Here is a 26438-nt window from a genome sequence, read left to right as displayed (position 1 = left end):
TCAGGGGTTATGGGTAGAAGTCAGGAGAAGGGGTTGATGGGGAAAGATAGATCAGCCATAATTGAATGGTGGAGTAGACTTGATGGGCCAAATGGCCTAATTCTGCTCCTGTAACTTATGAGCGAAGGGTCAATGTTACCTGAGGTGTTAACATATGATGGACAAGTAAATGGGATTGTGGTGATGTCCATGATACAGAGAGTATTGCTCAACGTGGTGAAATGATGCACTGTCATCCCTTCTAAGCTTACATTAGAGATATAGCATGGAAACGGGCCATTAGGCTCACCAAGTACGCGCCAACCAGCGATCACCCGTACACTATATCTACCCTACTCACTGGGGGCAATTTTCAGAATTAATCTACACACCTGCACATCTTTGGAATGAGGGGGGATTTCGGAGCACCCGTAGAAAACACACACAGTCACAGCAAGAACGTACAAACTCTAGTTCCACCTGCTTGCATTTGGCCCATATTCCTCTCAACCTTTCCTATTTCCAGACCTGTCAAAATGTCTTTTAAATTGAAGATAAGACACAAAATGCTGGAGTAACACAGCGGGACGAGCAGCATCTCTGAGAGAAGGAATGGATGACGTTTCATGTTGAGACCCTTCTTCAGAGTGATGATGAGAGTGGGCACAGAGATAAAATGTAGTCAACGACAGTAAGACTAATGAGGGAACTGGAAAGGGGGAGGGATGGAGAGAGAGAGAAAGCAAGGGCTACTTAAAGTTAGAGAAGTCAATGTTCATACCACTGTAAGCTGCCCAGGCAAAATTAGAGGTGCAGTTCATCAGTTCATAAGTGATAGGAACTGAATTAGGCCATTCGGCCCATCAAGTCTACTCCGCCATTCAACCATGGCTGATCTATCTCTCCCTCCTATCCCTGTTCTCCTGCATTCTCCACATAACCCCTGACATCCGCGCTAATCAAAAATCTATCTATCTTTGTCAGTCTGAAGAAGGACCCGAAACGTTGCCTATTCCTTCTCTCCATAAATGTTGCCTCACACGCTCAGTTCCTCCAACATGTTTGTCCACCTTCGATTTTTCCAGCATCTGCAGTTTCTTTCTTAAACAAAAATCTATCTATCTCTGCCTTTGAAATATCCATTGACGTCCTCCACAGCCTTATGTGGCAAAGAATTACACACAATCACCACCCTCTGACTAGCAGTAATTGCAAAACAGACAACTGGATACCTCCAACCACCCTAATGTCAGGCCTCAGGAATCATACATATTTACGTGTATCCAACATGCTAATTATGACCAATGCAGTGAGCTGCAGCCAAAGCTCACGCTAAACCCACTAAATTATTTAATCTTCTTCAAACAGATCTCCTGGCAACAACATCAAGGAAGCTAATTTCAATTTGATCATCCTAACCCTACCTCCAGTTTGCGCTGGGCCCCACTCTGACAATGGAGGAGGCCAAGGTCCCAAGGTCAGTGTGGGAATGGGAGGAGAATTAAATGTTGAGCAACCGGGAGATCAGGTAGGTTCTCCAGTAAAGTCTTGGAGGATAATCCAGAAAGGCTCTGGAACCAAAAGGCTCTACTCACCATGGAGGGCAATGTCAAAGATCAATGAAAAACCAAAGATAGACACAAAAGGCTGGAGGAACTCAGCGGGACAGACAGCATCTCTGGAGAAAAGGGGCAGGTGATGTTTCGGGACTGAAATTAAATCTTTCCCATCTCACCTTCAACCTATGTCCTCTGGTTCTTGGTTCCCAAACCCTGCGTAACATACTGCATTCACTTTATTTATTCCCCTCACGGTCTTGTACACCTCTCTAAGGTCACCCCTCACCCTCCTGCACACCAAACCTGCTCAACCTCTCCCTATGGCTCAGGCCCTCAAGTCCTGGCAACATCCATCGTAAATAGATACAAAATGCTGGAGTAACTCAGGCAGCGGAGAGAAGGAATGGGTGATGTTTCGGGTGACCCTTCTTCAGACTACCAAAGTAAATCTCGAAAGATTGCAGCCATAAATGCCTTGCGCATTCTAAATGGCCACAGAATGGAACAGAGCGTCTATTAATTAATTATTACACTGGGCGTGCTTAGGAGTAGGAATAATTGATTACTTCATCGCTTGCCTTAGCTCTGCATTATTTCTCCTCTGTGTGATGTACGGAAATAGCATAAAAAAGTAAGGCAGTGGTTTCACATGGATAGTTCGATAGGAACGGTGAATTTATAACTCAAAGTACCTGCTCAAAGAGAGATACAGTGTGGAAACAGGCTTCTCAACTCAACTTGTCCACACCGACCAACATGTCCCTGCTACACTAGTCCCACCTGCCTGTATTTGGTACATATCCCTCTAAACCTGCCCTATCCATTCAAATGTGTTTTAAATATTGTTATAGTCCACTACCCCCTCTGACAGCTCGCTCCATACACCTTCTATCCTCTGTGTGAAAAAGTGGCCCCTCAGGTTCCTATTAAATCTCTCCCCCCACAACTTAAGCCTATGTTCTCTGGTTCTCGATTTCCTCAATTCTGGGTAAAAGACTGTGCATTTACCCAATCTATTCCTTTCATGATCTGATACACTTCTATAAGATCAGCCTCCTGCACGGCAAGGAATAAAGTCCTAGCCTGCCCAACCTCTCCCTATAGCTCAGGCCCTCGAGTCCTGGCAACATTTTGTGAATCTTCTCTGCTCCCTCTCCACCAGATTGACAAGATATTTCCTCTAACAGGGATCATATGTGAAGCATAATGGACGGGTACATGGATAGGAACGGTTTAGGAAGGTTATGGGCCAAACACAAGCAGGTGGGACTAGTGTAGATGGGACATGTTGGTCAGTTTCAGTAAGTTGAGCCGAATGACCTGCTTGCATGTTGTGTGACTCTAGGCAGGAGAGATAGTTATGCAGTGTTGACTGAATCCATGAGTGGCTAATCATCCCAACCCCGGGAAAAATACCTCAAACGCTAACATCAAGCAGAGCGCATACGCAAACACACACAATGTACAGGTCCACCACCGATTCTGCGGCAACTGGTGGTCCAGGCAAAATTACAAGTGCACTCTTGAAATGCCCCCCAGAACTCCCCCTGAAAATGTGGTACCCAGGCCGGGTGAGGCGGCTTATCTTAACCTCACCAGGACTTCTGTGCCGATCGGTGGGATGAATTTGCCCCCTGCGGCCAGAGCCGGCAGATCTGTTCCAATTGCCCACCTACACGGCCGATATCTCAGCCCACCAGTGGCCTATATGGACGGCTCCAGTACCATTGAACTCCCTCGAGACCATGACCTCTTTTTGTCCGTCAAAAAGGATAATCCAGAAAGGCTCTGGAACCAAGGGTGCTGGAAAATCGGTGGTGGACCTACACATGGCAGCATCTTTGACTGGTTTCATCACGGCCAGGTTTGGCAACTCGAAAGCCCAGGTAAGAAGGAGATTATAAAAGGTGGTGGACACTGCCCGGTCCATTGCGGATACTGACCTCCCCAGCATTATACGGTCCTGAGAAAACAAGGCCTGTATAACAAAAGGCTCTATTCACCATGGAGGGCAATGTCAAAGATCAATGAAAAACCGAAGATAAACACAAAAGGCTGGAGGAACTCAGTGGGACTGACAGCATCCCTGGAGAAAAGGGGCAGGTGACGTTTCGGGTTTGATTACACTGTCCTGATTCATTTTACTGATTGTATGCCTTTTTGACATCTTCTCCCCTGCCAACAATGAACCATCCTAGTCTGCAGAAGGTTCCCGACCCGAAATGTCACCCATACCTTGTCTCCAGATGATGCTGTCTGTCCCGCTGAGTTACTCCAGTATTTTGTATCTACCTTCGAATGAACCAATCTACTATTCCTTGATCATCATCTGCTTTCAAATGTCTTCCATATCTTTCATTTCCCTCACCCCTGACTCTCAGTCTGAAGAAGGGTCTCGACACTAAACGTCACCCATCCCTTTTCTTCACAGATGCTGCCTGACCCCACTGAGATATTACAGATTTTGTGTCTATCTTTGGTTCAAACCAGCATCTGCAGTTCTGGTCCTTCCCACACATCAATGAGGGACCGTGTTCTCTGGGTTAACCAGATGCAGTGTTATTTTATTCTACTCACAGCCTGAGACGCTTCACCATACTAGTGCCTCGACACGGGGGCTTGGATCGCCCCGACACATCGATCAACGGCCCCGACTGCAGGAGAAAAATGAGGGAAGAAGGTTAGACTTTATTGCAGGTACACAAAATTGCTGGAGAAACTCAGCGGGTGCAGCAGCATCTATGGAGCGAAGGAAATAGGCGACGTTTCGGGCCGAAACCCTTCTTCAGACTGATGGGGTGTGGGGGGGAAGAAGGAAGGAAAAGGGGAGGAGGAGGAGCCCGAGGGCGGGCGGATGGGAGGGTGGGAGGAGACAGCTAGAGGGTTAAGGAAGGGGATGAGACAGCAAGGGCTAGCAAAATTGGGAGAATTCAATGTTAATGCTATCCGGACGCAAGGTCCCCAGGCGGAATATGAGGTGCTGTTCCTCCAATTTCCGCTGTTGCTCACTCTGGCAATGGAGGAGACCCAGGACAGAGAGGTCGGATTGGGAATGGGAGGGGGAGTTGAAGTGCTGAGCCACCGGGAGGTCAGGTTGGTTATTGCGGACTGAGCGGAGGTGTTCGGCGAAACGATCGCCCAACCTACGCATAGTCTCCCCGATGTAAATCAGCTGACGCCTAGAGCAGCGGATGCAGTAGATGAGGTTGGAGGAGATACAGGTGAACCTTTGTCGCACCTGGAACGATTGCTTAGGTCCTTGAATGGAGTCGAGGGGGGAGGTGAAGGGACAGGTGTTGCATTTCTTGCGATTGCAACGGAAAGTGCCCGGGGAGGGGGTGGAGCGCGAGGGAAGGGAAGAATTGACAAGGGAGTTGCGGAGGGAGCGGTCTTTGCGGAAGGCAGACATGGGGGGAGATGGGAAGACGTGGCGAGTGGTGGGGTCACGTTGGAGGTGGCGGAAATGGCGGAGAATTATGTGTTGTATTTGCCGGCTGGTGGGGTGAAAGGTGAGGACCAGAGGGACTCTGCCCTTGTTGCGAGTGCGGGGATGGGGAGAGAGAGCAGTGTTACAGGGTATGGATGAGACCCTGGTGTGAGCTTCATCTATGGTGGTGGAGGGGAATCCCCGTTCCCTGAAGAACGAGGACATTTCCGATGTTAGACTTTATTGCCTTCCATCACAGTGAGGAATCCGCTGTGCTGGATGTTTATGTTAACTTTTATGTAGTTGTGTGTCTTGTTACTTTTTTTGTACGGCGAATTGGTAATTCGAATATCACTGTACCTTAATTGGTACAGGTGACAATAAAAGACCTTTGAAACCTTTGAAAACAAAGCTTTTCACTTTATCTCAGTACACATGACAATAATAAGCATAAAGTTTTCCAATACAGACTGGGCACAAACTAAACACCACCATAATGAGAAGAACTGATCCCCTGTAGATGGGAATTTGACATTGCATCTTATTCTTGTCTCTCTTCCAGCCATTTGCTCCGAACTTGCTCTACATTTAAGATAGTCACAAAATGCTGGAGTAGGTGATGTTACGGGTTAAGGCCCATCTTCAGACTGAGAGTCAGGGGTGAGGCAAACGAGAGATAGAGAGGGTGATATAAGGACTGCAGATGCTGGTTTACACTGAAGATAGGCATGAAACATCACCCATTCCTCCTATCCAGAGACAGCCGCCTGTCCCGCTAAGTTACTCCCGCATTTAGATAAAGTTCTATCGTATCGTAAGTCAACATTTAATAGTTCAGTTTGTGACATATGACAATAAAATACACTTGACTCTTGACAGGTACATGGATAGGATAGGTATGGAGAGATGCAGAGCAAATGCAGGCAGGAGGACCTAGTGTAGATGGGGCAACTTGGTCAACGTGGGCAAGACAAAATCTGCAGGAACAGCAGATGCTGGATGACACTGAAGATAGACACAAAATGCTGCAGAAACTCAGCGGGACAGGCAGATTACAACAGCGATATGAATATTGATTTCTCCAACTTCAAGTAACCCTTGCCTTCCCTCTCTCTCCACCAATCCCCAACCCTAGTTAGAAACATAGAAAATAGGTGCAGGAGTAGGCCATTCGGCCCTTCGAGCCTGCACCGCAATTCGATATGATCATGGTTGATCATCCAACTCAGTATCCCATTCCTGCTTTCTCTCCATACCCCCTGATCCCTTTAGCCACAAGGGCCACATCTAACTCCCTCTTAAATATAGCCAATGAACTGGCCTCAACTACCTTCTGTGGCAGAGAATTACACAGATTCACCACGCGATTTTCTCATCTCGGTCCTAAAAAACTTCCCTCTTATCCTTAAACTGTGACCCCTAGTTCTGCACTTCCCCAATATCAGGAATAATATTCCTGCATCTAGCCTTTCTAACCTCTTAAGAATTTTGTAAGTTTCTATAAGATCCCACCTTAATCTTCTGAATTCTAGTGTGTACAAGCCGAGTCTATCCAGTCTTTCTTCATATGAAAGTCCTGCCATCCCACGAATCAGTCTGGTGAACCTTCTCTGTACTCCCTCTATGGCAAGAATGTCTTTCCTCAGATTAGGAGACCAAAACTGTACACAATACTCCAGGTGTGGTCTCACCAAGACCCTGTACAACTGCAATAGAACGTCCCAGCTCTTATACTCAAATCCTTTTGCTATGAATGCTAACATACTATTTGCTTTCTTCACTACCTGCTGCACTTGCCATCCTACTATCAATGACTGGTGTACCATGACACCTAGGTCTCGTTGCATCACCCCTTTTCCTAATCGGCCACCATTCTCCAACTAGCTTCATTGTCCTGTGAAACGTCACCTATCCATGTTCGACACAGATGCTGCCTGACCCGCTGAGTTACTCCAGTACTCTGTGAAACGTCACCTACCCATGTTCTCCACAGATGCTGCCTGACCCGCTAAGTTACTCTAGCACCCCGTGAAATGTCATCTATCCATGTTATAACCATATAACAATTACAGCACGGAAACAGACCATCTTGGCCCTTCTAGTCCGTGACAAACTCTTATTTTCCCCTAGTCCCATCTACCTGCACTCAGACGATAACCCTCCATTCCTTTCCCATCCATATGCCTATCCAATTTATTTTTAAATGATAAAATTGAACCTGCCTCCACCACTTCCACTGGAAGCTCATTCCACACAGCTACCACTCTCTGAGTAAAGAAGTTCCCCCTCATGTTACCCCTAAACTTCTGTCCCTTAATTCTCAAGTCATGTCCTCTTGTTTGAATCTTCCCTACTCTCAATGGGAAAAGCTTATCCACATCAACTCTGTCTTATCCCTCTCATCATTTTAAAGACCTCTATCAAGTCCCCCCTTAACCTTCTGCGCTCCAGAGAATAAAGACCTAACTTATTCAACCTATCTCTGTAACTTAGTTGCTGAAACCCAGGCAACATTCTAGTAAATCTCCTCTGTACTCTCTCTATTTTGTTGACATCCTCCCTATAATTAGCCAACCAAAATAGTAAGATTAAACGAGAACTTACCAGTTTGAAGTTTGATCTGTATTTTATGAGGAGTTACGATGAGGGATTACGTGAAGAACCCGTTCAGCACGCAGACGCGGCATACTTCAAAGCAGCGGTGTGGAATCACAGATAGACACAGTTATTGAAGTAAACATAGTAAAGATAAGGAGACATCAGTTTATGAATTTGACCCATATTAATTAGGGTGGGAGCAGAGGGCACGTAATCCCTCATCGTAACTCCTCATAAAATACAGATCAAACTTCAAACTGGTAAGTTCTCGTTTAATCTTACTATTTTACTTCGGAGACACGTGAGTGATTCCGTGAAGATTTCAAAGCTCTGTGATTTCAAACCGTTTAACAGTTATTACTACATCACTGCCGAAGTCTTTGAGGGAGGAAGTGTGTTATCGTAATCAACCAATGAATCTGTTTGTAGAAAAACACAATGGTATTTTTTAACAATAACAACGAAGAAATTAAATTGCTCCCCTGGGCTTAAATTAAATATTTGCAGTCTGGAATCTTTCCTGCAAATGTCAACAGCTTATTATAAAATTTCTGAACGTTCTACACCCCCCACCCCCTCCCCACCCCACCATCCTGCTGTAGCCAGGATGTGGTTTATAGGCACGTCCATTCTTTTTGCCGTCGACGTGGATGCTGCCCTGGTGGAATGAACTTTGTACATGTTAATTTTTATCCCAGCAGCTTTAGCACCTGCTTGAGCCATCCCGAAATGGCTCGTCACCCGACCATAAGGTTTTTTATGACTGACCCACAAGGCTTTACGTCTCCCTCGAATATTTTGGTTGTGTCTATGTAGGATAATAGGGTCATGGCACATTACCGTGTTTCTGGCGGGTAAGCCCGGAATTCCACGACTGGATTAGGTGTTCCTGGTCTGCTATGTTTGACCATTCCCTGGACAACGACAGAGATCTAGTCTGGAGCTGTGAGCATGGTGTCCAGTTGCAATAGGAGTAGTGACTGGACCCTCTGTGCAGCTACAAGTGCCATCAACATGTATGTTTAGAGCATAGATGGTTTTAGGTTGAGGGATCTGGCTGGTGGGCATCCCCTGAGGTAAGTCAGGACCACACTGACATCCCATGTATGGGTGTACCTGGTCTAGGGGTTTAGATTTGTAAATACCCTTCATTAGATTGACCACCAGCTGGTGGGACTCCATGGCCTGTTGTCCTGGAGCTGGTTTTGAAAAAGACAGGCAGGGCAATTCTAGCTGTGTTGATGGCTCTGTAGCCGAAATCCTTCATTGTGGTGAAGGTTCACCAGGAATTCCAGTACGTTGGTAATTGTAGCGGTTGAGTAGGTGGTCCCTGTATCCAAGCAGTACTTCTCCCATTTTTTGATGCTGGACAAGTGCTGTTGTTCAGTGGATTTTCGGAGGAATGCTGACATGGTGTTCACGGTTTGTTATGATAATCCCAGTCCCAGAAGTGGTTTGTGCAGCATCTGCAACCCAGGAGTTTGATTTTTTCATGGCACGGATGGCTTGTGCCCGACACTGGATGTTAATAACTCTGGGTCACTGGGGAATACCATCGGAGTTTCAACAACCATGTCATGGAGTATTGGGAACCATGGCTGCGTAGGCCAGTCGGGACTATCAAAATACCTGAAGCAGAGTCCATTTGTACTGTGCGCAGCCCCCGACTGATGAGGCAGAAGGGAGGAAATGCATAGAAGAAGAATTTCCCCAATCCGGCGCGAACGCATCTATCGCTGCTGCCTCAAGGTCTGTTTCCCAAGCGACATACATAGGTAGCTGGTGATTTAGCCTTGATGCAAATAAATCGATATCTGGCGTGCCATTTTGCTTGATAACTTTTGTGAAATATTTTTTGGGGTTTTTAAAACATCAGTTGTCATTAAATTTATGTGACCTGGTGTCTGTCACTGTATTTAGCTTACCTGGCAGGTACATTACTGATAGCCAAATACGTCTTTGGACACACCATTGCCAAATTGTGTTGACCAACTTGTCGCATGATACTGATTTTATGCCGCCCATGTGGTTAATGTAGGCCACCACCGTAGTATTGTCTATTTATAACCGTACATGCAAGTGCTTTAACCATAAAATTCACTCAAACATCTCTAGATAATTAATGCCCAGTGTAAGTGGTAACAATGATTCTGGGTTAGTCCATCTACTACTTGTGCTGGATATAGAGCTGGTTACTCCCCAGTCTTCAGTACTGACATCTGTTTGGATAACTGACGTAGGGTTAGTGATAATAATAGACTGAAACCTATGTCAAACGTCTTTTGCCCACCACTGTCGTTCTGATATTACTTCAGTGGGTAACTCATGAAACGATCAATAATGACCTGTATGTCGTTTTTGGTACTAAGGTCCGAATTATGTAGCCAGAAATGCTGCTACCATTTCCCAATTACTCTGTTAGTTGTCGAGTAGTTGGTAGTTTGTTGACCATTAATTTGTTGCATGATTGTGCCAATTCAACTATGTTGTCTCTTGACAACGTTACAGTCACGTAGACTAAATTAATTATGAAGCCCAAGATAGTCCATGAAAGAGGATGGCTTCAACTAAGATTTATCTGGATGCAAGACAACCCCGGGGTTCCGAATAACTGTTTGGTAGTTAAACAGCTAACAAGTCAAATTCATGGCCTTACCTACCATTTAGGATATATCAAGATATGCCATGACAATATGTTTTTGTCTTCTGAATATTGCCAGAGCTGGTTTTAGTGTTTGGCTAACACTTTTGGGCTGATGTGAGCCCATTGGGTAACGCTTTAAACTGCTATAGCTGCCCCATCTAGGTAAATGTCAGGTATCTGCGATGATCCTAGTGAATGATACTAAATGGTAAACATCTTTAAGATGAATGCTTGCCATGAAGTATCCTATGGAATTTAGTTGTTTGGCAGTAACAACCGTTCCATTTTAAAATGTATATACTTAACAGACATATTTAGTGAAGTTAAGTTAATGATGATGCGACATCCACCATCTTTTTTGGGTTTAGTGAATATTGTTTCTAGTATGAATTGTATTCACTAATGCAATTGAGTATATACTATCACTCGTGATAGACTCCCATGCTAGTATTACTCTATATACTGGAAGGAACCAGACCCACCTACCTCTATGGTTATGGGTATTCTTCTGTTTCCTACCGGTCCAACGAATGTTGCACGTCGTCTGACGTGGCGGTGACGTTGGGGGGTGGCACATTTTCCATGGGGTCCGCTCTGGGCCCTTGTCTAAAGAAGACTTTCGGTGATAGATGCAGACCCCGAGCTTTCATCAGTCCGATATGGTAGACGTTGACTGATGGATGCGATAGGGTGCTGCTGCATAGGAATTACTGTTTTTGGTTACTCGTCCCGGCCCTGCCCTCATGAAGCGAAAGTTTTGTAAACCTTGTGCATGTTCTTCATATGCTTTGTGAGACCCCCCCCCCCCCAAAGAGCAGTGGGTCTGGCTCAGTGGCTGGGGTATGCGCAACCCCGCAATGTAGGACTTTGTGGCAGGTCTTATGACTTGTTTACGAAGGTTGTGGTCATCTCCGTATTTGTCCTTGGAACGAGGAAGAAACGGTGTGATGGCTGTCGTCAGGCTTTTAACGGCCTCCTTCACGAGGGGTTTCCACGTAGCTGTCCACCACACCTAGCAGCTCTTCCTGTTCCTGCACCCTTGCATACTCCCGAGATCTTCAGCCATTGCCCCTGTTCTTGACCAGCCCAGTCCTGGTCACCAAAGCTATCCTCCGGAAGGAGGAAGCAATGGACAGTGCACAAGGCACTGTGGAGGGAGTGCCTGACCTCCCTCTGCGAGAGCACCCCTCCTGGGGTGCACCTCGCTGGAGCTCCTGCCCCAAGAGCCGCTCCATGCAGCTCAGGCGGCTGTCTCTCCCCCTCCTGGGTGGAGAGACGTCGCCGTCCGATGTCGGAACCAACGGCCTGAAAGCCTCTTCCTTGGCTTGGCACATCCAGCCCGCTACTCAGGCGCTAGCGGGGCTGGGCTCGGTCGCGGTGTCGCGGTAGCGGACCGCCCGGTAAGCGGTCCAACCGCCTTGTGCTGCCCCCGCGAGATGAAACGCTCCTCCGTGGAGTCGAGCGGGGGCAGGTCTGTGCAGGCGGCTGTCTTTCCTCCCGGGCGGGTGGAAAGACGTCCCGTCCGATAAGTTGGAGCCACCGGCCGGACGCCTCCGTGGCGTTCTTTCCAGCCCGCTGCTGATGCGCTAGCGGGCTGGGCTCGGCGCAGTGTCGGGAAGCGGAGCGCTGGTTAGCGGTCCTGCCGCCTTGATGCTGCCCCCGCGATGGAACGCTCCTCCGTGGAGTCGAGCGGGGACAGGTTTGTTGCAGAGCCTTTCTTCTCTGCCGGACAGCAGAAGGCTCCCTGTGAAAGAAAACTGACGTCAGCTTACCTGACGGCCCGTTCTTTCACCTCCATAGCGGGAGAGCCCGATTCCCGCTGTGCCGCTGTTGCTCTGCTGGACGTAATGCCGCGCCTGCGTGCTGAACGGGTTCTTCACGGAATCACTCAAGTGACTCCGAAGCAAAATTGTACACCATACTCCAGAATCGGCCTCACCAATGCCTTGTACAATTTTAACATTACATCCCAACTTCTATACTCAATGCTCTGATTTATAAAGGCTAGCACACCAAAAGCTTTCTTTACCACCCTATCTACATGAGATTCCACCTTCAGGGAACTATGCACAGTTATTCCCAGATCCCTCTGTTCAACTGCATTCCTCAATTCACTACCATTTACCATGTACATCCTATTTTGATTTGTCCTGCCAAGATGTAGCACCTCACACTTATCAGCATTAAATTCCATCTGCCATCTTTCAGCCCACTCTTCCAAATGGCCTAAATCTCTCTGTAGACTTTGAAAATCTACTTCATTATCCACAACATCACCTATCTTAGTATCATCTACAAACTTACTAAACCAATTTACCACACCATCATCCAGATCATTGATGTACATGACAAACAACAGTGGACCCAACACAGATCTCTGAGGCACCCCACTTGTCACTGGCCTCCAACCCGACAAATAACCATCCACCATTACTCTCTGGCATCTCCCATTCAGCCACTGTTGAATCCATCTTGCTACTCCACCATTAATACCCAACAATTGAACCTTCTTAACCAACGTTCCATGAGGAACCTTGTTAAAGGCCTTACTGAAGTCCATATATACAACATCCACTGCTTTACCCTCATCATTTTTCCGAGTAACCTTTTCAAAAAATTCAAGATTAGTCAAACATGACCTTCCAGGCACAAATCCATGTTGACTGTTCCTAATCAGATCCTGTTGATCCAGATGCTTATATATATATTATCTCTAAGTATACTTTTCATTGATTTGTCCACCACTGACGTCAAACTAACAGGTCTATAATTGCTAGGTTTACTCTCAGAACCCTTTTTAAAAAATGGAACAACATGCGCAGTACGCCAATCCTCCGGCACTATTCCCGTTTCTAATGACATTTGAAATATTTCTGTCATAGCCCCTGTATTTCTACACTAACTTCCCTCAAGACTTATCCACTTTAATATTTTTTTAAACTGTCAGTACTTCCTCTTCTTTTAATCTCATAGTTTCCATAGCTATTCTACTTGTTTCCCTTACATCACATAATTCAATATCCTTCTCCAGAGATGTTCTCCAGAGATGCTCCCTAACATTTGTCGTTTCAGGTCAGGACCCTTCCGGTTTGAGTGGGCCAGTGGAGTAGAGAAGCCAAGACAGTTGTTGCACCAACAGTGGATATAAAAAGGTCCAGAGAGGGTAGACGGGTGGTAAGGGGGAGAGGCTGGGGGGGGGGGGGGGGGGGGGGGTGATGTTGAAGACTGGAGACAGGATTGTCACTGGATGGATAGGATTCTCTCCGATAAAGAAAAGCTCAGAGGTGGCAGTAGAGCCCTACGTCCCTATGTCCCCAATGTAGGTGGTCCAGAACCAGGGGGTCGCAGTTTAAGAATAAGACCCGCTGAGTCACTCCACCTTTTATCTTGGTCTATTAACGGATTCAAATCTACCTTAGATCTCCTTTTATCATCCTGCTTGGCACTTTCCACCGGCATTTTTAATACAGGTTCCATTGTTTCTAAATACGTAGAGTGAATTTTAAAGCTCTGATCTGTTCAATATCTCGCAAACAGTGAACCCACACCAAGTTGCTGGATGGAATGGAGCCCGTCCGTCTCTCATGGTTACGGATGCAGTTCATTGTGATGTCGCCGGCCAGGCACATTATGAGGTCACCTCTGATTATGATGGTTTACAAACTTGCGATCTTATGAATGGAAGGCCGGCCCAGAAGGGAATAAACCACTTCACCATATGACCACAGGTCACAGTGGTTATAACCAACTGGACTCAAGTGTTAGATACAAGGAACTCAGTTCAATTGAGTTTATTGTCACGTGTACAGAGAAATGCTTTTTGTCGCGTGTTAAAAACAGTTAGCAGAAAGACAATGCATGATTACAATCGAGCCATTTACAATGTATAGATACATGGTAAGGGAATAACGTTTAGTGCAAGGTAAAGCCAGCAAGGATAGTCCGAGGGTCACCAATGAGGTAGATAGTAGTTCAGAACTGCTCTCTGGTTGTGGTAGGATGATTCAGTTGCCTGATAACAGCTGGGTAGAAACTGTCCCTGAATCTGGAGGTGGGCGTTTTCACACTCCTGTACCTTTCCTAATTTGCAGAAGGACATTCTTACTATTGAGGGAGTGCACATTCTTACTATTGAGGGGTGACGGGACTTACGTATGATGAAAGAATGGGTCGACTGGGATTGAATTCGCTGGAAATGAGAAGGATGAGAGGGCATCTTATGAAAACATATAACATTCTTAAAGGAGTTAAGGCTAGATGCAGGAACAATGTTCCCGATGTTGGGGGAATCCAGAGCCAGGGGTCACAGTTTAAGAATAACGGGTTAGGCCATTTAGGACTCAGAAGAGGGAAAACATTTTCACGCAGAAAATCTGTTGAATTCTCTGCCACAGAAGGCAGTGGAGGACAATTCACTGGATGTTTTCAAGTGAGTGTTGGATGTGGCTCTTAGGACTAACAGAATCAAGGGATATGGGGAGATAGCAGGATTGGGGTACTGATTTTGGATGATTAGCCAAAATCATATTGAAAGGCGGTGCTGGCTCAAAGGGCCGAATGGCCTACTCCTGCACCTATTTTCTATGTTTCTACGTCATGATGAGTCCAGCACTCGTTGACGTCTGGTCCTGAAGACGGGTCCTGAACCAAAACGTCACCCACTCGTGTTCTCCAGAGATGCTGCTCAACCCGCTGAGTTACTCCAGCAATAAACAATATTAAATCTCAAGTGTTTTCATTTTGAGATACAGTGTGGCAACGGGCCACACCGAGTCCACGCCGACCAGTATTCACCTCTACACCCGCACTATCCTACACACTGGGGGTTTTTACCAAAGCCAATTAACCTACAAACCTGCACGTCTTTGGAGTGTGGGAGGAAACCGGAGCACCCGTAGAAAACCCACGCGGGTCACGAGGAGAACATACAAACTCTGTACAGACAGCACCTGAGCCACACTGCCATGTTGGGGAAAAATACTTTAAAAGCAGCAGAATATTTTTGACATTTGCCAAATGAGAGTTGTCTATAGTCAAAGTGTGTGTAGTTTGTTCCTGGCACGAAAATACTTCTGTTTTATCAGTTTCACACTTTAACTCTATAAACCTAAAGACTCCATTGTTGGAATGCAATTCAATCTTTGACAAATCTGAACACCTTCACAGACAGATATAAAGCACAGAGAGGGATTACTGGAGTACATTTTCCCTTTGTAGTCCCTGAGAAATCAGTGGCTGTGGCAGAGAGTTGTTCTGATGTTCTAAGCCATGCCAATCCAGATATGATTGAATGATGGAGAGGACTTGATGTGCCAAATGGAGAAGGAACATCTCATTGGATTTTAAAGTCTGCAGAGGGCTGACATACAACTTCCTTAGCATCAAGTGAATTGATCAGCATGGTGGCGCAGCGATAGACTGAGTGTTGCTGCCTTACAGTGCCAGTGACCCGGGTTCGATCCTGACTACGTGTGCTTGTAGTTTGTACGTTCTCTCTGTGACCCGCGTGGGTATCCTTCGGGTGCTCTGGTTTCCTCCCACATTCTAGAGATGTGCCGGTGTGTAGGTTAAGTGACGTCTGTAAATTGCCCCTAGTGTGAAGGATATAGGACTAGTGTACAGGTGATCGTTGGTTGGCGTGGACTCGGTGGGCAGAAGGGCCTGTTTTCACGCCATCTCTCTAAAACAAACTATTGCCGTTACCTCGTTGGTCTCAGTTTAACATTGCTTGTGAAAGTCAGCAAAGTACAAGATTCTTTCTATAACCCTCAGACCAGTGAGCCCATGTGTTCATATCTTTAACCACACAGTCAGAACCTTTTTTAGTTTAGTTTAGAGATACAGCACAGAATCAGGCCCTTCAGCCCACCGCGTCCACGTCAACCAGCGATACACATGTATTAAACTACCCCGCACACACTAGGGACAATTTTAATTCGGAGTCACGTGAGTGACTACGTGAAGAACCCGCCAGGACGCATGCGTGTAATATCGTCTATCGCATTGCGTGACGACTGGCAGGTTGGACGTGATTCTCCTGCCAGCAACAAACCTGAGGTAAGTTTTTTAAAATCTTTTTTTGGGGGGGGAAGCCCCGACTGGAGAACATCGCTGAGAAGCCCTGCTATGCGGAGAGAAAGCTCGGGGGAGAAATACCCGCAATGGAAGCCTTTCCTCAAGGACCACAGAGGGAACCCCAGCTGTAACAAACTACGACCACGAGACCAGACCAGGCTCGGGAAGAGCTTTGCCCCTGCAGCAGACGGTTGAAAAAGGACTTGCAGGTAAATTCCTTACTCAAAGGTCGTTTTATGCTATTTTGTGAGAATATGTTACAGGAATGGACCACATCCAGACTGACTGCGGAGAACCGCGGAATTGCGGGCAGTCAGCAGTGGTAGACTGCACCTGGATTGCTATTGATCAGCAGTCTCTGACCTGGCACCTGCACGGTCGGAATCGACACCACAGTCTGGTGGGAAGGCTAAGCAGAAGTAGGACAGGCCGAAGACTCGGACGAGTCGGGCTGTGAAGACTCACCGCCGGCGGGAGCAACTGTGATCGCATATCCCGCATGGAGCGGTTGATGGAGCAGAGGCTTCAATGAGACATGCTCCGGTATGTGGAGTTTAGTCACCATGGGGCCCGAGGACGTCCAAGGCAGCACCTTATTGAGGGCTGCATAATGCATCTCCCTCGACAGAGGGGAGCATTATGAGTCACTTCTGGGCTGACTCTGAAGACAGGGGTTTGGCTGAAAATACTACAAGTGTGCAGGGGGGGCAGGAACAACACAATCAGCAGCAGGACCTCGACGAGGGCCATCGAGCTCAGGAAGGCCACATCATCACAAAAGACCTCACATCTCCGGCGGCAGCACCCCTATGCACCTACCAGCAAACCACGATGCATTGAAGCTGGTGAAAGCTTGAAGACCGTACAACCATAACAAAGGTCTTTTTTAGGCCATAACCCAGAACGGCCTTCCTGGAAGATGGGCCAACCCCGTACTCGAGCTCCTCTACCTCCCAGGAGCAGAAGAGCAAAATCAAGCACACATGGTTGAGGCAGCTCCTGGGTCGGGTTGCATAAGTCCTCCCATCCGGATAAAGGTATGGAGCCACATCAATGATGTCTCCCGTCACGGATACAAGTTGGTAATCTTAAACTGGTTTGAATATTTACACTGGTTTGGGATAACATAAGATTAGTTTATACTGCACAACAGGTATGGCGGAGTTTGCCTTTCAAGGCAGGCTCACAATATGGGATGTGGACTGATCAAGGTCAACAGCCTCAACAGTGCAGTTTAGACATTTCTGAATAACTTCCAGGTGATCATTTCCTTTCACAGAAGATATTTGAAATTTAACTGGATGAGGCAATGATACACTCAGTGGCGTTGCAAAATGGGCCAACTTCAGTTTCCAGATTATTACTAAATCACTACAATCAGTGCTTCGACTGCACAGAGCTAACAAATAAGTGGCTTGGCCAATCTGGAACATATTGGACATACTGTATTTTACTAAATTAGCCTTATCAGCCACATAGCTATATTTGAGAAATTGAGGTTCTCACCCATCCAGTTAAATTCAAATTAAGTTGATACCAACTGAAACTATTGATTATTGGGATACAATCAAACCATATATTTGTCTGGGATCAGCTCAGAGACAAAAGATTAGACCTCTGCTATTCTCAGCTGAAACTAACAAAGTCACAATGATGGACGAACAGTATTCAGCGTTGCTCCTCTAAAACCATCTCATCTGTAAATCTTCAGTCATTTCCAAACTGATGCTATTGCCCAAAGATGGGAAATCTACTAATACCATCTCTAGTTACGGAGGCAGATGGGATTAGCATGAGGTATCAAGTGTTCAGTTATGGTATCAACTACCTTGGTTGGTTCTTGGTTTCTTGGTCCTCCAAAATATTCCAACTGGAATTTAAACTAGAGGTGGGCACAAGGTGCATTTGGACCAATGGACACAAGGTGCATTCTGTGCATTAAAGGGCATGTGGATATGCATAACCTGCATGCACAAGTCCAAGGTGATACACTTTGGTGGTGGTATTTGTTAATCACAAAGGTACAATCAAATCTAAGTATCTGGTGATAGTTTTACCTAACCGTATTTAGTACTGGTGTATTATCATGCAAAATCAATGACAACACAGAATGAATGTGTGATCACAAAGCATTTAATAACATTGTGGATCGATGGAACACTAACGATTAAGATGCTTGCATCTAGGTTCAATGAACCGTTGCAAAAATACAAGGCATATTAGAGGCAAAGGGTGCATTCTTGCTACACAAGGGAGGAATGTTCTTTATATCTTCCTCCATTTGGCCTCAATAGACGGGTCTTGCGAAATTCAGCAAGATTCCTGCTTCCAGGTTTCATAGTACCTGCCTGGGTTATATACCCACGATTCCTGCTGATGTGGGGAATGAGCATAAAACCACACATGGATATTTCCGGATAAAAAAGATGCTGGTTCAGTTGTGATGTTGATACCATCCTCTGCATGCTATAATCAATTCATAGACTTACAGACTCTGAGATACCGTTTCCTGCGGCTCGGGTTGTCTAGCCATAAGCCTTAGGAGTACCCACTGCAGATTGCAGGGATAGCACCAAATAGCAACAAACCGAATAGGAGATGGGAAGTATTGTTTATTCTTCTTTACATTTAACTCTGCACGGATGACTGAAACATTAAAATTCAGTTTTATGGGATTATAACATCAAGTTAAAATTCCATTTACTGTGCCTGAAGTACCTCCTCATCATTTGGCAGTGAATAATATAAACCTCTTTTTCCAGTCTCACCCTCTGACTTCTAGATTATGAAGGGTATCGTCAACTAAAAACCTCCTAGGCCTAGGGACACAGAGATATGGGTTGTTAACATTGTGCTACGTCACTTTGCCGATGGGCACCAGCAACATCCCTGTCCTTGGTCAAACTCACGTACTAGTGGTTATGCCATAGCATTGAGTACAGCGCTACGGGTCCAGTCATTGCTACACTGGATAGAATGATCATATCTGTGGGCTATAATAACATGTTTTGTTTATGATTAGTCAAGCAGAGTAGACAGGGACACAGACCAAACTAGATGTTGCATATCCCATGGACCTTGGGTTGCGTGTGAACACACATCTACACCAGTATGTCAAGGTCCCTAAGAGCCTCATAGACTCTGACTAGCAATATTATTAGTTACATAAAACCTCGTTAGAAGGAATCACTACAAATCTTCTCCAGACGGTTAAATGGGTCTGGCATATACAGGAGTGTACATTGAAATTGAGTCCCACTCTACCAGGACCGCTATACCTCAGCAGCAGGCTTATGGATCACATTCTAGCTGCTGCAGGATGGTCAAACTATTAATCTGTAGATTAATTGCTAGATCGGGGGTATTTGGCAACTCTATATTAGTTCATACTTCCTCCAGGTTGAGGGAGGTTACAATTCCCATTATTGTTCATTAATAGCATCAAAATGTCTATATCGATGTCATGTCTGAATGCTATATTTTACTTCGGAGTCACGTGAGTGACTACGTGAAGAAGGGCCGTCCGTCTGCGTGCGCGTCAATTACGTCTGAACGCAACGCGCGCGACGGACCGGCAGGCACTAAGGCCTCCCAGCCGTCGGGATGAGCAGGTAAGGGAAGTTGAACTACCTACCTGCGTTCTTTCGGGCTTGAAGTTTTTTCAGAGCCCAGATGTCGAGGAGACGGCCCGCGGGGATGTCGGCTGCCGAAGACCGCAGCTTTTACAAATAGCGGGCGACGGTCTTGTTCCCGACATTAGCGCCGACAGCAGAGTCGGCAGGAGACTCTGCGCGGGAGCAGGAGCTCCGTGGTTGCCCTGCGGGGCGTAATGCCACCCGCAAGTCTAAACCCGTTGACTCTGATGAGTCCGGGAAAGAGGGATACCCTCCCTCAACGGAGTGCGTCTGAGGACGACTCTCCCACATGGAGCAACTTATGGAGAAGTTGCTCCAACACGGCAGGAGACTTTGAGCGGGAGCAGGAGCTCCGTGGTTGTCCTGCGGGGCGTAATGCCACCCGCAAGTCTATCAAACCCGTTGACTCTGATGAGTCCGGGAAAGAGGGATACCCTCCCTCAACGGAGAGCGTCTGAGGACGACTCTCCCACATGAAGCAACGCTTACCGACATTAGCGCCGACAGGAATCGGCAGGAGTGTTGCTCCAACAATAATCTGCTCCAAGGGAGGGAGCAGTATCAGCACGGCCTGCCGGTGCCGGGAGCCTCACACATGGGGCAGCCCAATGTCTTCCCCATTGGAGGGGGAACTACATGTGGAAGAAACCACTCTGAATCAGAGTACAAAGAAGAGGGGGGAAACCTTCCCAGGGACAAGCAGAAGAAAGGAAGTAAGTAAGTACGTTTTACTTATATTGCACTGTTTAAGTCAACACCAAAATGCTTTACATAAAAGGAATAATAAGCTTCCATACTAACAAACAGAAAATAAGTGCTTCTGCAATCATCCAGGTCCACTGGGTGCTTCCCTGGATGGAATCTAGCTCTTGACAGCCCGGGTATTATGTAGAACCAGCAGGCAGCAGCACATGTGTCCAGGGCTGCACAAATGCCTCCTGCTCTGAGGAGAGGAACATGTCAGCACAGATATGCTCAGGGGCCTGTGGCAGCACCTGTTTTCAGGGCTGCCTACGAACCTGACTCTCAATGGAGGGGAGTATGAATGATCAGTAGGTAACTGATCTCGAATTTAAAGTATGAATTTACTGAAGCATGCATATGATTCAAGAGCCAGCAGTTGGCAGAATATCCGCATAGGCGACAACACACCCCACACCTCCACAAGGGGAAAGCTGTTCACTGAATCCGGTGGTAGCTTGAAAGCTGGGCACGGAAATATGATCAGAGTCGTCTTTCAAGTCAGACTCAAAATAATGGCCAGAATTGTCCTACAAGGCAGGTTCAGTATGATGAGGTTCAGACCAGACCCAAGCAGAGATCAGGAGAAACATGGAATCTACACTTCCTTACCAGTCCTACTCCCAATCAAGGAGAGAAAAGGAACCCGCATCAGGGGCCTTTGGGCTTACCACAAGACCACCGGTAGCCATGGAGGTAGATGGGTCTGGGTTTACTGAAACAAGGGATTGTGGAGCAGTTACATGTTGGTAATTTACACTTATGTTCTTGTTCAAAATGACAATAACATGAAATTTCAGAACTGGTTTTAAAACAGATAATAACATGTGATAATTTTTACTGCACAACATACACAGGTTCCAAGCAGACTTGGAACTTGGACTGGAATTGTCATCGAGGCAGGCCCTGTATTTCTGGGCAGGACTCCCATTCAGGACATGTGACAGATGGAGGATGTCACTTCATCCAGGTTTAACTCATTTGTGCAGTACAAACTTTTAGAAACAGTAATATTGTAACGGGCTAACTACTGTTTTATAGGAGCATCCTATAAAATGGTCACATGGCAAGCATCGACCTCAAAGATGCATACTATTCGGTGTATTCACTAAGAACAGGAGATATTTGAAGTTTAGCTGGATGGTATGGATCTGCCAAATGGGTTGACATCAGCTCCTAGACTATTGACAAAACTACGGAAACCAATTCTGGGCCTACAAAGGTCTCAGAACCACATAGTAATGGCATATTTGGACTATTTCATTTTGGAGTCACCAAGAATTGGCAGAAGCATCAGTCAAAGCAAACCAAAACCCTGTTTGATAGAATTGGTTACCTCATCCATCCAGTTAAATCAAAATTGACACCTACAAGGGTAATTGATTACCTTGAATTTACTATCAAAAACAGTAAATATGTTGGTGACTTTGCCTAGGGGCAAACGACTATATAAATCAAGCCTGCTATGACCTGATAGTCAAATACTATCCATCTATCAGGCAAACAGCGAGTATAATTGGCAAATAGTAACTGCATTTCCAGCAGAACGTATGGGCCTTCGCATTACCAGAATTTACAGCGAGCAAAGGAACAAATTCTCAGATTCCATGCAGGCCAAATTGGCAAAACTTTGGATTGCCAGCAGAGGCCATTGTTGAATAACTATGACGGATAACGAACGTAAGGAAACTAAAAGTAAAATTTGCTTGAAAGCCATCGAGGGTTCTTCAGACCTATGCAAGCGGCTAAGGATGGGGAGCCACTAACACAGTCCAGAGCTGTGGGGGCAGATGGAATGAGCAGGAGTCTGTAATTCCCCAACATATGGAATCAATTACCCAGAATTGTTGGGGGCAAAATTTGGACTCAAGGGTTTCTGTAGCAATATAGGACCGGTGCTTGTTCAAATTCAGATTAATAACACCACTGTGGTGGCACATATCCATTAACAAGGGTGGTGTAAAATCTGTATCTTACGACAGATTGACGAACCTCATTTGGCACTGGTGTATCAAGAGGAATATTTGGGAAATCTACAAGGTAGATATAACACGGTGTCACGATCACGGATGTTTAATAACAACACAGAATGGATGTTGAATCAGACAGTATTTAATGAAATAAATACACGATTTGACATACCAGATATTGATCTATTTGCATCTAGACTAAACCATCAGTTACCCAGATATGTGTCCTGCAAGCAGGATCCAAGAGCAAAGGCAGTGGATGCTTTCTCCCTAAATTGGGGAGGATTGTTTATGCATGCTTTCCGCAAATGTGTCTCACAAACCGATGCTTGACCAAAATCAAGCAAGACTAAGCCACAGGCATATTGGTAGTGCCAGATTGGCCTACTCAAGCCTGGTTCCCAAAAATTTTAGGAACTATAGTCCAGCCAGTTATGGCTGTACCCAAGAGCAGGGACCTCCTAGTGAACCCAGTTACAGGGAGTAATCATCCACTACACGAACGTATTAACTTGTTGGTCTGCAGATTCTGAGGAGGCCATTTCAAGGCATAGGACTGTCCGAACAAATACAACACAGTTCGGATAACAGATGTCTTGGAGTTTCCTATCAACTCTGTACTATAACTATAAACAAAGTTATAGTGCAATCTATAGTGCCAGAGGCGCACTCTTCTCCTATCTGATGCTGGAAGCAGGGCACGGGTCGATAGGAACGCACCCCTTTACAACAAAATTCATGAAGGGAATTTACAATTTAATACCTCTAAGACTAAGGTACACGGACACATGGGATGTGAGCATGGCACTAACCCTACTTTGACAGTGGGGATCGCCTATAACTAACCCTGAAGGTGGTATACTGACAAAGAGTCCAGACACTGCAGAAGCTACGGTTGGACCACATCACCACCAATATGAACAACATAACATTCGTAATCAGGAATCTGATAAAACATAGCAGGCCAGGAATGCCAGGATGGAGATCCAGTTCTTGGCATATCCAGATGACCTACGGTTGTGTGTGTGGTAACATACTAACACCACTATCTGAGAGTTACGGAGAACCACAGAGGTTCAGAACAGACCAGAAGGTGTTAACACAAACCATCTCGAGATGGTCAAAGGGGGTAATGGCGGTAACAGAGTGAACATTCATATGGCTAAATCTCACTACACCACGGCTGCATCTACGTCGGCAGCAAGAGCAATGGACGTGCCTCTTGATGACATCCTAGTGGCTGCAGGATGGACGAATGAAATAACGGTCCACCGGTTTGATAACAAACCTATTACCAGACTGGGGGTGTTTGCACGTACCATTTTAAGTTCTGTCCCTTAGTTTACCCCCAAGGTTGGGAGGGGGAACAAGTTTTAAAAACTTTCTTTCATTTAAAGCATCAGTGTCTTTACTTAACTACGTAATGTCTGAATGCTTTAATGATTACACGCATCCATGGTCAATCCATTCAGTGTGTGACGCCTGGATTCGTAACCGGCGTAAAATCACAGAGCTTTGAAATCTTCACGTAGTCACTCACGTGACTCCGAAGTAAAATAGTAAGATTAAACGAGAACTTACCAGTTTGAAGTTTGATCTTGATTTTATGAGGAGTTACGATGAGCGTTTACGTGCCCACCGCTCCCACCCTCATACTATCAAGGTCACATGGAAGTTCTAGTTTCTTCAATCTTACTATTCTCAGGTCTTCTTTTTATCTGTGATTTAACACCGCTGCTTTGAAGATTGACGCGCACGCAGACGGACGGCCCTTCTTCACGTAATCGCTCATCGTAACTCCTCATAAAATCAAGATCAAACTTCATACTGGTAAGTTCTCGTTTAATCTTACTATTAATGTTCACTCATCATTGGCCCACTTGTGCTGTGTATGACGCCTGGACTCTTTTCCACGGCATGAAATCACAGAGCTTTAAAATCTTCACGTAGTCACTCACATGACTCCGAAGTAAAATAGTAAGATTAAACGAGGAGTAACTTTGAGGGATTACGTGCCCTCCACGCCCACCCTCGATCATAAAGTTCAACTGGTATCCTATTTCTCTAATCTTACTATGTTCAGTTCATTTACTGTCATCTGTGATTTCACACCGCTGCTTTGAAGATTGACACGCATGCGTCCTGGCGGGTTCTTCACGTAATCACTCAACGTTACTCCTCATAAAATAAAGATCAAACTTCAAACTGTTAAGTTCTAGTTTAATCTTACTATTCTCTGCCACTGAAGGTAGTTGAGGCCAGGTCATTGGCTATATTTAACAGGGAGTTAGATGTGTCCCTTGTGGCTAAAGGGATCGGGGGTATGGACAGAAGGCAGGTACAGGATACTGAGTTGGAGGATCAGACATGATCATATTGAATGGCGGCGCAGGCTCGAAGGGCCGAATGGCCTCTACTCCTGCACCTATTTTCTATGTTTCTATGTTTCTCACTCTTGCTGCTGAATGCACACATCCTCTCACTACCTTAGCTGGGAGTTTCGGACTGATGATGTGTCCACGTCCGTTTTCCCGGGTGATCTAGTTTCCCTCGACTTACCATATAATACAATGGTCTGTTCTATCCACCATGTCTGTGTGGAAAATATATCTCATTTTAACAACATGGCACCTGTGCCAGTGAGGTAGTGTGTGGCGGGAGTGGGGTTGTGTGTGTGTGGGGGGGGGGCGGGTGTAATGGGTATGGGCGTGTGGTGGCTGTGGCATTGTGTGTGTGCGTGTGTGTGTGTGTGTGCGTGTGTGTGGGTGTTTATGTGTGTGGGTGCGCGTGTGTATGTGTGTGTGTGCGCGCGTGTGTGTGCGCGCGTGTGTGTGTGCGTGCATGTGTAGGTGTGCGTGTGTATGTGTGCGCGCGCGTGTGTGGGTATGTGTGCGCGCGCGTGTGTGCGTGCGTGTATGTGCGCGCGTGTGTGTGCGCGTGCGTGTGTGTGCGTGCATGTGTATGTGTGCGTGTGTGTGTGCGTCTGTGTATGCGCGTACGTGTGGGTGGGCGTGTGAACTTCAGCAGCTGAGGAAGAACTGATAGCAAAATATAAAATAACGAGGCACATAGATAGGTCACACAGTCGAAACTTTTTCCAGAGTATATATGTCAAGATCTAGAGACCTTTTAGCTTTAAAGTGAGGTCGGGTTTAAAGGAGATATGCAGGCGAGGTATTTGCACAAACTCGCCAGCCCACACATACCACAACCCCACCCCACACACTCCCCACACCACACACACTCACTTCACACACACATAATCCCACATGCATGCCCGCCAACACACACATATACCTATTCCACCCCCCACACACACACGCACACTTTCTGTCTACCCGTGTTTCCACTGTCAGGCAGCTATAGACCTGGAGCCAAGGATGCTGGAGCATCTCAACCCGTCAAGCAGCATCTCTGGAACAAATTGATATGGTGCTCTACCCGAAACCTCACATATCCATTTTCACCAGAGATGCTGCCTAACACGCTGAATTGTTCCAGCATTTTGTGTCTACCCTTGGCGACACCTCGACTACCCTAACTTACTCAAATCTCCCCTATCTGAAGCTCACTCAGCAACAAACTACAAATATTTTTTTAAGCCCGCCGGCAAGGGAGGTGCCAAATGTAGCCAGGCAGTCTGACCTCCACCGTGGCATCTCTCGGACACGTCCTCATACCTACCCCTTCACCGTGACCCCACAGACGATCAACACGCCACCATCTCCCAAACTGCTTCTGATCTCATCATCTCTGACCATCTCCCTCAACAGTCTCCAGCCCCGCAGTGCCAGGTTATATCGCCTCCCC

The 26438-nt window shown here is 46.3% G+C and overlaps 1 long non-coding RNA gene across 1 annotated transcript in view; it reads right to left on the bottom strand.

Annotated features, from left to right (window-relative positions):
- The window catches only part of LOC116967972, an 86509-nt gene that overhangs the window by 16749 nt on the left and 43322 nt on the right, over positions 1-26438 (bottom strand). The window contains exon 4 of the long non-coding RNA XR_004410372.1: positions 4116-4192. This is a non-coding gene — a long non-coding RNA (uncharacterized LOC116967972). The remainder of the gene's footprint in view (positions 1-4115; positions 4193-26438) is intronic.

This window comes from Amblyraja radiata, chromosome 43 (genome assembly GCF_010909765.2).
Source record: "Amblyraja radiata isolate CabotCenter1 chromosome 43, sAmbRad1.1.pri, whole genome shotgun sequence".
NCBI classification, from domain to species: Eukaryota; Metazoa; Chordata; class Chondrichthyes; order Rajiformes; family Rajidae; genus Amblyraja; species Amblyraja radiata.
Note: the sequence above shows the minus strand (reverse complement) of the source record. Positions and strands in the feature narration are given on the sequence as shown.